General features: G+C 43.5%; 1 protein-coding gene across 2 annotated transcripts in view; it reads left to right on the top strand.

The window, feature by feature from the left end:
- Positions 1-12166, top strand: part of BLNK (B cell linker) — a 169766-nt gene that overhangs the window by 5230 nt on the left and 152370 nt on the right. The window lies entirely within an intron of this gene.

Raw genomic sequence — 12166 nt, 5'->3', positions numbered from 1 at the left:
CATTTGGTGTCCCAATTTATTTTGTCAAAAGGGCTAATTGCCCCATATTTTCAAGTGCCTGCTGCCTGCCTCCCCCCAGTGGAGAGTCGGGAGCTGAACCACATGGGGGCAAGGCTGCCCCCCCAGTTTACCCTGGCTCCCCTGCAGTGGCGCGGCTGCCCCTCAACTTCCCCAGGCTGAGGGAGCCAGGAGCTGGAACTGCACAGCAGCATGGCTGCTTTCCAGCTTTCTCCAGCTGGAGGAGCCAGGAGCTAGACCCAGCCGTGGCTGCCCCACCCTCTAGCTTCCCCCAGCTGAGGGAGTAAGAGCTGGATGCACATAGCAGTGCAGCTGCTCCCCAGCTTTCCCCAGTTCCCCCCCCCACACACACACACAGGGTGGCTGCCCCCCAGCTAGGGGAGCTGGGAGCTGGACCCACGCTGTGGCTGGCCCCACCCAGCTTCCTCTGGGTGGGGGAGCTGGGAGCCAGAGCAGCAGCAGGGTGGCCCCCCAGCTAGTGGAAGCCTGCAGCTTCCCTGGGAGGGTGACAGCCTCCACAGGGCGGCCACCTCCTGACTCCCAGTCAGGTGACCACCCGTCCCGTTTTGTCTGGGACAGCATCATTCCCCTTGTCCCATATCTGTGGGGGCAGGGGGAGAGACATGGTCACCCTAAGTAACATTATATTTGGATATAACAACCCCCTGAGGATCGAGCCTAACTGGGTCGATCTTCCAGGTAGTGAAGACATGCCCTGTCTTAGCTGGCTGATGCATTGTCAGTACAATAGCTAAGTGTGTTCTATTTGCAGTCTTTGTTGCTGGCAGAGCGAGAACGTAGGGTGGCATCTACATGATGGATAAGCCTTGTGTTAGTTCTTTGCACCAGACTGAATTTTACCTATCACTAGAAAAAAGAAATATGCACATCGCATAGCATTGGTAGAATGGGACGTGAAATCTTTGCAGAACTTAATGGCAAACTAAGACAACAAAGAAGTGACAAAAAGAAAAAGGAACTACTGGTGAGAACCGTAAGATTATCCATGAGTGAAAGGGAATGTCTGTTATCTTACTGTTAGCCGACGGCCAAGGATGTTTGGTGAGGTGCCAGCTATGCCCGTTTTATACCATCCGTGACTTTAACCGCTAGGATGCACTGTCCCTTCGCGGCGGGCAGCCCGGGCTAGGCTGACGGATGCCCCAAGGTCCTAACCACCCGTGACTAACTGCTAGAGCTCAGAGCCCCTTCGCAGTGGGCAGTCAGGATTGACTGACAGGCGCCCCAAGAGTTTGCCCCGTGGAGGCGGCACAACTCAACGCTAGGCTCTTAGTACTCTCACCTAATGGCCAGGCTTCATTGCCAAAACGGCTGAGGTTCTTTAATTGTGTTGGCTGCTTTACAGTAACCCAGAGAAAACAAGTCAGGCTTATGCACAAACGGTTATCAAAAATTATTAAACTAGATTCTAATCATATGGTTACAAAATTGCTAGTGCCTACTTATTTAAATGTATAGATGTTACACACACAAACAAGTTACACAACTGAAGCCACGATCCCAAAGAAAGAAAACAAAGTATAGAGCTCTATTTCAAAATATGTGTACACTAAAGATAGGAGATCAGGTGTGGGTGCTTCTTACCCTCCTTGCATCTCTCGATTCCAGCGGTGCCAAGCCAGGATCGGTCACTCAATTCCGCGGAAAGACGAATAAGGGACAAGGCTTAGGGACCCCTTTTAGCTGCAGAAGCCTTGGGAGGCTGTCACTTATCTGACCAGCAGATAGATAGTGAAAAGCACTCCCTTATGTTTGTGCATAAGCCTGACTTGTTTTCTCTGGGTTACTGTAAAGCAGCCAACACAATTAAAGAACCTCAGCCGTTTTGGCAATGAAGCCTGGCCATTAGGTGAGAGTACTAAGAGCCTAGCGTTGAGTTGTGCCGCCTCCACGGGGCAAACTCTTGGGGCGCCTGTCAGTCAACCCTGACTGCCCACTGCGAAGGGGCTCTGAGCTCTAGCAGTTAAAGTCACGGGTGTGGAAAGGCTCTTAGTGCTGCCATTGGGGCACCTGTCAGTCAGTGTTGACTGCCCACTGCGAAGGGGCTCTGAGCTCTAGCAGTTAAAGTCACGGGTGGTTAGGACCTTGGGGCATCCGTCAGCCTAGCCCGGGCTGCCCGCCGCGAAGGGACAGTGCGTCCTAGCGGTTAAAGTCACGGATGGTATAAAACGGGCATAGCTGGCACCTCACCAAACATCCTTGGCCGTCGGCTAACACTTACTAAAAAAGGAAATTATGTATTCTCTAACATTTGTTTTAATACTTCCCCAATTTTAAGTTGACCTTATTCTGCATTGCAGAAAATATGGCAGTATGAAGCATCTTGTGGAGTGCTACTAGCTAATGCATTTCTAATATTATACAAAAGCAAGTGGCAGATCTCACACACAAAGGAAAAACTCTTAATGCTTTCATGTGCTTTTTAACTGAATTGTTCCACAGCACTGTCAGCATGATGGGAAACCCTCAAATTATGCTTCAAACAGAATGAATTATGCTAATCCTGTAAAAAATAAAGCAAAGCACAATAGCTTGTTAATAACAATAACTATTGATGGTGGTTAGTACATCTGAGTAGAAACCAGAATTCTTACATCCAGGATGTCACCATATTCTACTGACAGCTTTGAGAAGTCCTGTAATCTTTGTGTCTCAATTTATCAGTCCGTAAAATAGGGATATTGCATATCACACAAGGGACTGTGAAGCCTTATTGAATGTTTAAGCTGCTTAGAACTGCTCAGCTGAAAGGCAGTATAGAAACGCAGACCTTCAGTACCTACACAGCAAAAAAATAAAGCACTCAAGCAGGTCTGATTCCACCTAGCAGGTAGCAGTGGGGCACGTGCAAGAAGATGAATGATACTCATCTACCGCACTCATGCGTGAAGACAGATACAGATTTTTCTGAGCTATATATTGCATTACATGGGATCAGGAGTGTTCATACCTCCGTTTTTTTTTCACTCTGAAAAACATCCTGGATCTCTGAACATCAAACTGCATATAAAGCCAGAGGACCTAAGGGATTGACAACCTTTTCTTGGTGCTTTCAATGTATATTTTTCTTGTGATCCACCATGCTGTGCAATGATGGCTATCTAGTCTTTAGAAACAGAAGGGGTGCCACCCCTCCAGACCCAGTCATTTGGCTTGCACAGCAGCCCATGGAATACTCTCTGTGCAACTGAAGATACAAAGCTAGATGGGCAGGTATGCAAGCAAAGAGTGAGAACTAAAGGCAGGCAATAAAGAACAAGATGAATAATCTACCAGGGAAATTTTGCCCAAAATAAAGAAAGCCAGCCTGCTATGATTCACTGTTCAGCTCTAGCTGTATATCATAAGTCATCCACCTAATTTTCAAAATAACACCTCCATAAAAATATATCTAGTTATTGCAGAAGGCAACTTATTCACTAATTTACTCTAAATCAGTATTTCCCAAGAGGTATAGTGCGCTCCTTAGGGGGTATGGCGGTTTACCTAAGGTGAGCCTTCTTAGCTGTTCTTCAGAGTGTCTGATTTCATCTAAAAATTAGCCATTGTAACTAATACAACATCTGCCCCCATGGAGCCTAAAACCATAGCTCTGGCACCTGAAATGGAACAAGGGGTGCTGCCTTCAATGCCAAACTTAACGTTAACACTTCCATGATGCAAGGCAGGCAAGAATGGAGCAGTAATATTATGTTACAGAGATTTACACCTAAACTGAGAAAGATACACTAGGTGGTGAAGGCCTTTAACATATTGGATTAGGTTTCACAGGAGATGTCATTCATTTAATTTTTTGATCACGGGCTCAACTTAAAGTTTGTGAAGTGCTGCAGGAAATTACCGTGTAACTCAGATTACTCAGTAACAAAAGTGTGCATGTTTCAGGTCATATGTCAAATCCTGTATTTTAATTGAAAATGAGATGAATGAACTTAGCAATATGGAAGGGTCTGTTTGAAGATTAGAATGCTAGAAGTCTGGCTGTAAACTCAATATACTCCCATAATATGCTATAAAGTGGCCACAACACCTTAAATCAATTTTTTTTCTAGTTTCAGGCAGGGAACTTAGTAGTGTAATTGACATTCAGATTCAGCAAATATGTTTACTTCCTCAAATATTTTTCGCCTTTCTTGGTTTTTAGTAGTAATAAATTGTTTCTATACCAATACTCATTTCTACTTTACAAGCACAAACACCCTTTTTTTTTTTTTTAAAACAGAAAAAAATGTAAATGGATTATTAAGAAATTTAGAAACATTGTTCTTTTATTTCTGTGAAGCTGAATTACAACACATCGTATATTAGAATGAAAGAATTCTGTGCAGCTTCCTTCCTCTTTATTACCACTGGCATTATATTTGCTATGTCATTCTACATGCAGGTCACATCCAAATCTTACTAATCTAGTGCTAATGTGCCAGCTAACATTTAGCCAGAGCTGAACCGCACAGGGTCTATTATATTTTCTCTCTCATTGGCTCAGCATTTGCTGCATTATGTTCTGCATTTGTTCTCTTTGAGTGCTTTGCCTCTTTAGTGCTGTTTTATAATTTAATGTTGATTTTCAAGTGAGGGGTTAAAAAAAAAAGAGAGGTAGGGATCTCCAAATTGTGACTAGAGTTTAATAATTCTAAAGGAGGTTGATTGAAAGCGCTATTGTCGTCACAAAAATTAAATATTTCCTGGAGATAGGCTGGAAAATCCAAAGCTAACAAAGAGGTTATATAGATTCTGGACATTTTTCTTATTAAATATTTTCACATTTGTTTCTCTTTCAATGCTGTTTTGGATTGCGTATTTAGAACTTGAATTATTGGGCTGCTGAGTACTTTTTCCTATAATTATACACCAGCATTTACTTTTCAAAAAGTGAATTTTAAAAGACAGATCCTTGGCCCCATTGTGCTTCTCTGGCAGGACAAAGCAGCTATCAAGCTATTAAATTCAGCTGTCTAATGATTCCCATTGCATCAGTGGAATCCCAAAGTGGCAGAGAACCATCCTAGCTCTACTGCTCTGTCCTGCTCTCTCCCCTGGTTTCCAGAGAGTGATCATTCCTCAGTGATCCCCAGCTGCTGTAGTAGCTTTGGAGACCTCGACAGCTGGCTGTAAATTACTGTGGCCCCATGGCTACTATAAATTATGGCCAAGTATTTTTCTTCAGTTGCATAATGCTTTTGTAGAGTTGGAAGAAAGTTAAAAGGGCCAGTGCATTTTCCTGATTTCACTGCCTCTTTATATCTCAGTTCTGTTCCCCTCTCAAGGCTCTCATGCACATTTCACTGCCACTTAAGCACCCTCTCTTCCCCTCTCTGCCTCCTCTCCTTACGCATACTTCTCTGGAAATGCTGCCCAGCCCCACCCATGCTCTTCCCTGGGGCATGCTCAAGGCTGCCCCTAGGCATATGCAGAGTACACAGGTGCATAGGGAATCACTAGATTTGAGGCACTGCTTTGCCCCAAATGAAGAAAGCACCCTATGTTGCGCCTGTGTGTGCATCATGCAGCCAGAGGCCAGTGCTGCCCCAAAGAGCCCCATCCCCTGGCCTCTGCTGTGCTTCCTGGATGCTGCCACCCAATCCCCTGGTCCTCCCCCCACCCCCTCCCCCCGGCTCTCCCTCCAGGACCTGCAGCCAATCCCCCAGCTCCCGAGTGGCTGAAGCCCTCAGCCCCTAACTCTCTGCTCTAACAGCCCCTTAACTCTGTTGACCCTAATCCCTTGGTGCCCTGCTCGACCTCCTGGCCCACAGCACTGGTGGGCTTCACCAATCCCCTGCCACCTGTTCCCACACCAGCCTTCCTGTCCTGCTCTTGCCCCCACATCTTTGAACATAGCCCCCACCTTGAAAAGTTGCTGTTCAGCTCCTCGTCAGGGAGGGAGGGTGCGTGGGTGCAGGTGCTTGGCTGCATAGGGCACACAATGTCATAAGGACGGCCCTGACTCCTCTCCCCTGCCTCTTGGCCCCAGGCATGCCTCTTCTGCCTGTGGCTTATCCCCTGGCAGTTCCAGTTTGAGAGGGTAAAATGTTTCATATTTCATTGACTGACCACTAACGTGCAAAGGTACATTAAGATAAGACAAATAGAAAGGGCTTAAAAATAGGCAACACAAGTGAAAATAAGCCATGACAATAACTATACACATCTGTTAGCCATTAACTGAATGACTTATTTGGCAGGCTCCAGTCAGGGTTTCTCCTGTAAAATGACCAACAGGAGTAATACTTAGAGCAGGGTGCTGTATTCCCTGAGGTTCAGAAGGAGTTACTAGGGACAATGTACTCTAAGTCAGGTAGCTCTCCGAGTATCAGCATGGCACATGTTGGAAGTAGAGGAAATCATGATCCTCATCCTCAGTGGAGCTACCCAGATTTATACCGACCGAGAATGTAAATGGAAGTGTTTAAATCTACACCTACATTCCACTGAGAACTGCCATCTTCATTTTAGAAGTTTTTCAGGTCATCTTGGGACATCATTATCCACTGACATTTTTACTGATTCCAGCCAAACATGATCCCAGCTCTGAAAGCTGCACTATGCACTCTCACGATCTGTTCAGGAAGAGGAAAATGACAGGGGGACATAATCAGGAAAGATGACAGATTTGGTGGTGGTGTGCTGTAATGTAACTGAAGTTTGGAGAATGACTAAGTGATTTTCAGACCTGGGTTAAAAAGGAAAATATTTTATAGCTGAATACATTTGCTACCATCAATCATTTTCAATTATGAGCGTGAATACAATACATGTTCATATTTCTTCAAAGCACAAGCAATGTGTACAATGCATGAGTAAACTGCATATTTATTGTTATTCTTTTCCAAAAGGTAGAAAGAGAAGGTGTGTGTCTTGGTAGTATTGTAGATTTCAGCAAGTAACCTAACATTTAACTGTGCCATTCAAAAAGCAACAAAAATGGATGGCAGAAAAGTAATTTAACCTACTATAATCTTGATAATCTTTAGAATTCACATACAAATTCAAGAATTATTAGTGCCAGAAGTGCATAAACTTTTAGAGATTGAAATTGTATTTTGATTTATTTTCCTAATAGACATTTTCAAATATCCCAAGTAGCTATTCAGTTTACCGTCTAATGTCCCCTCACCTTGCAGTACAATCCAGTAACAAAAAATCCTGACACAATGCTGAACTCTTGACTGAAGGACTGGGAATTTAGTTCTTCCTGTGACAGCAACAAGCTTCTGCTATTATTGTAAATACTACCACCAAAAATGATTTAAACATTAAATTTTGTTTATCATGCAAAGGCTGTGAATTACATGAAAAGCTTATCTGCATTCCAGTCCTTGAAATCTGACAACATAATCCAAGCCAATTCTAACTGTCAAATCCATCATAATTACATTAAATATGGATTAAAGAAATATTCTTTGAAGTTGAATCCTTTAGTTTTAGAGATAGATTTTTTTTTTATTATGTTGAAAGTTAATATTTTAAAAGTCCTCCAAGTTTTATGGAGATGTCAAGGGAATACGTAAGGGCCTGAGAGGAGTGGCAGGAACTTTAGGAGTCCAGATGTCACAGATTCCAACCTTAATTTCTGAGGACTAAACTCCACACTGGAAAAGCCCCGCATGTTCTTAGTATTTTCCAGTTTGAACCAACACCTGCTTAATGCTTTACCCAGGCCTGGTTAATAACCACATAAATCACAGAGTGCACCAGCGCACAACCTAGTAAAGAAATACGTGAAGAGTTTCAAGAGGGACTTTTGATTCGGCACTGGGATGCTCATCCCTTCCTGAAACTCTGGCTACATGAAGTTGTCTCAGTCTGGGCACCTAAAAAACTCTCCCTGTGCTCAAGTTGTAATAAATAGGCATCCTCAGAGGGTCATGCCTATAACTGCTCCTCTCCTTCTCTGCCAGTTTTGTCCTCAAACACGACACACAGCTTGCTAAATAAACTTGTAACCCAGTGTTTCCCAAACTAATTTGGTCAGGGAACACTTTTGGGCTTGGAATATATTTACAGAACACATACACGCTGGTCAGGGTGGGGCAAAACTCATACCAAAAAATGGCTGCATGTAATGCTCAAGAGTTATGACTTAGGGCTTTTAGAAGTCTTATTTTACAAAGAGAAACAAGAAAAAGAGAATCATCTGAATGAACAACTACGGTCCTTCTGACAGGAAGATTGTCAGCAACCCTATAAACTGAGTATAAAAATTAAAATATAAACCCAAAATAAAACAATATAACAGCCAAAGAAAGAATGGTTAGTGTTGTTTTTGGTACAAAACTAGAAAGGACAATGTCATTAAAAAGGACTGTCTTTCCTTAAAGCTTACAAAACATTTTTATGAAAGAAAAAACAAATTAAGTATGGAAAAATATTTTTAAAGGTTGTGTTTTTATAAATTTGTAGTTTTCGGGAAAAAACAACAAGAGCTATTAAGAATGGGTAATAAATATTAATATAACCACAATCTGAATACTATTCAAATACCTTAGTGTTTTTGCTAAACACAATTGCTTAAATATTCTAGAAGGAAAAAAATATTGCTAGCATCAAAATTTTTTCCACTGAACACCTATTCATACTGCATGAAACACCAGTATTCCATGGAATACAGTTTGTGAAACACTGCTCTAAACTCCTGAATTTGCTGCTAGTACTTAATGCTGCCCAAACTTCAGCCTGTGGCCCCAATGCCTTGTATGATGGCCTCCTGTGTTTCTAGCTATCACTGTGTAGAATGTCATCTGATTGCTCCTTTCATTTAATGAGAAAGAAGGATGCCTAATGCACTCATCAGCTTTAACCAGGTCTGTGATTGTCTATAGAGCTAGGTCTATACTAGACATATCAGTCAACTGGCGATATGCAATTTTACCTACCCCAATTGCATAGTTAAAATTAACTTAGCAGTCAATTATAATAGCTGTCTACATGAAAAAAGGTCAATGGAAACATTCCTCCCATCAATCTTCCTTAACCTGCTCACACGGAGTTCCAAGGTTGACTTTGACACCAGAAAGCGCCATTTTGTGCACACGCAAAACAGAACCACAGAAGATTGACCCTGACCTGTTCCATCTCCTGCAGCAGTGTAGACCTAGCCTAGATCAGGTATCTTCTTGATGGCAACCATCTACACCTTCCCTTATAACCATACTTCCCTAGCGCAGCCCTGAGCTGCTCTTTTCTCCCAAGCCCTGCTGTAGGGTACCTACCTGGACTGTCTGTGAGCCAAACTGACACAGTTCTGCTGGAGGACTGATTAATTAATCCATCTTCTTCTATTCAATATTAACGAGAAAAGGGAGCTGAAGTTAGGAGTGGGAAATTCCCCTCTGCAGACATTTTATTCATAGAATCACAGGGCTAGAAGGGACCTCAGAAGGTCCTCTAGTCCATCCACCTGCTTTAAGCAGGATCAACCCCCACTAAGTCTTCCCAGCCAGGACCTTCTCCAGCCAGGCCTTAAAAGCCTTGAGGGATAGAGAATCCACCACCTCTCGAGGCAACACATTCTAATGCTTCACCACCCTCCTCGCACAGTAGTTTTTCCTTATAGCTAACCTATACCTCTCCCTCTTCAACGTCACACCATTGCTCCTTGTTCTGCCATCTGACACCACTGAAGAGTTTCTCACCCTCCTCTTCAGAGCTCCCCTTCAGGAAGTTGAAGGCTGCTATTAAATCACTCTTAAGTTCAAATCCCTCAGCCTATCCTCATAGGTCTTGTCCTCCAGCTCCTTAATCATTCTTGTTGCCCTCCACTGAACCTGCTCCAGCATATCCACATCCTTTTTATACTGGGGGGCCCAAAACTGGACACAATATTCCAGGTTTTTGCCTCACCAATGCCAAATAGAGGGGAACAACCACTTCTCTATATCTGCTCTAAATGCTCCTCCTAATGCACCCTAGTATGCCATTAGCCTTCTTGGCTACAAGGGCACACTGTTTACTTATATCCAGCCTTTCATCCACCATAACCCCTGGGTCCCTTTCCATCGTACTACTGCTGAGCCAGTCGGTCCCCAGCCTGTAACAATGCTTGGGATTCTTCCGCCCCAGGTGCAGGACTCTACACTTCTCCTTATTGAACTGCATCAGATTTCTTTTGGCCCAGTCCTCCAATTTATCCAGGTCACTCTGGATTCTCTCTCTACCCTCCACCAAATCTACCTCTCCCCCTAGTTTTGGGTCATCCACAAATTTGCTGAGGGTGCAATCCAGTCCCTCCAACCAGGTCATTAATAAAGATGTTGAACAACACTGTCCCCAGAACTGAGCCTTGCAGCACTCCACTTGAAACCAACCGCCATCCAGATATTGAGCCATTGACCACTACCCATTGGGCCCAACCATCAAGCCAGCTTTCTATCCATCTTATAGTCCAAGGATCCAATCCATATTTCCTTAACTTATGGATAAGTATATTGTGGGAGACTATGAAAAGCTTTGCTGAAGTCAAGGTACATCACATCCCCTGACTTCCCCATGTCCACAGAGCCTGTCACCTCATCACAGAAGCTAATCAGACTGGTCAGGCAGGACTTGCCCCTGGTGAATCCACGTTGGCCACTTTTGATCACTTTCCCCTCCTCCAAGTGCTCCAAAACGGATTCCTTGAGGATTCCCTCCATTATTTTCCCAGGGATTGAGCTAAGGCTGACGGGTCTATAGTTCCCTTGATTGTCCTTCTTTCCTTTTTTAAAGATGGGCACCACGTTTGCCTTTTTCCAGTCACCGGGGATCTCTCCCGATCTCCAAGAGTCTTCAAAGAGAATGGCCAAAGGTTCAGCAATGACGTCTGCCAATTCCCTCAGTACCCTTGGGTGAATTAAATCCAGACCCATGGATTTGTGTACATCTAGTTCTTCTAGATGGCTCAGAACTTGTTTGTTCTGCCCAGATGGCTGCTCTCCACCTTTCCATACTGCATTGTCTAGGACCCTCATGTGAGAGCTGACTTTGCCCATGAAGACTGAGGCAAAAAAAAAAAAAAAAAAAAAGCGCATTGAGTACTTCAGCTTTTCCTGCATCATCTGTCACTAGATTACCTCTCTCATCTAGTAATGGCCCCACACCTTCTCTGATAACCTGTTTATTGTTCACATGCCTGTAGAAACCCTTCTTTTTCCTCTTCACATTCCTCACCAGCTGCAGTTCCAGTTGTGCTTTCACTTTCCTGATTACTCCCCTGCATTCTCCAACCATATGTTTATACTCCTCCTCAGTCAACTGTCCATGTTTCCATTTCTTGTACACACTCTTTTTAATTATGAGGTGTGTTCCAATGCAACTTTAAGGAAATACGCTACCGCCCTGAATGGAGTCTTCTTGTAGCTTCCTTAGTGGTTTTAGGCTCCCAGGGACGTTAGGATGAAGGTTAGTTAGGCAGAGAACCTCTGCTATACCTCACTGGCTTGTTGAGAGCTGAATCTTCCACAAGACACATTACACTGTAGTGGTCTCAACAGGCCCATCTGCAAGACAGTTACATTACCAATGGCTGCCTTATTTTTGAGAGGTCAGATAAATATTTGATTACCATGATGATTTTTGGCTTGGGGTATACCACCTTGTTTTTTAAATTTATTCTGATGCCAGGTAACCACAATATTACTTTTTATGGCTGTCCAAGCTATGTCCACATCTAATTTTATATACACACTGCTATCCTTACAAGCTGTAGGGGTAGACTTCAAAATTACAAGCAGGAAAGTGGTCTGTTGCTGTTTAAGTCCTACTGTGTTCAGGAAAAATGGAGTTTGTACTTTTTGTAAATAAACAGATTGCACCAAAGAAATGCCCTCCCCTAGGATCAATTTTTTCCTAACAACCAGCCCTTCAAGACTGAATGTTGGCTATTGTAAGGCCAACAGGTATGTAGAAGGATCAACTCACCATAAGCATGTCTTCTCATGACTAGGCATGGGGAATAGCTGCTCCTTCCTCTCTAGTTTCACCAGCTGATTCACTCAATCCCCATGGCAGTCACCTTCTTCTTAAGGCTTTGCCCTTCAGCCACATCCCTTCCTGCTCATCAGATAATCCAATAAATAATTCCAATATCTTGAAAAAGGTTTTTAGCCCTAATTCTGGGCTCCATGCTCTCCATATCCCTTTCTTCAGCACT

The sequence above is a fragment of the Carettochelys insculpta genome, chromosome 7, assembly GCF_033958435.1.
Source record: "Carettochelys insculpta isolate YL-2023 chromosome 7, ASM3395843v1, whole genome shotgun sequence".
NCBI lineage: Eukaryota > Metazoa > Chordata > Testudines > Carettochelyidae > Carettochelys > Carettochelys insculpta.
This window is presented reverse-complemented; position numbering and strand designations above follow the sequence as displayed.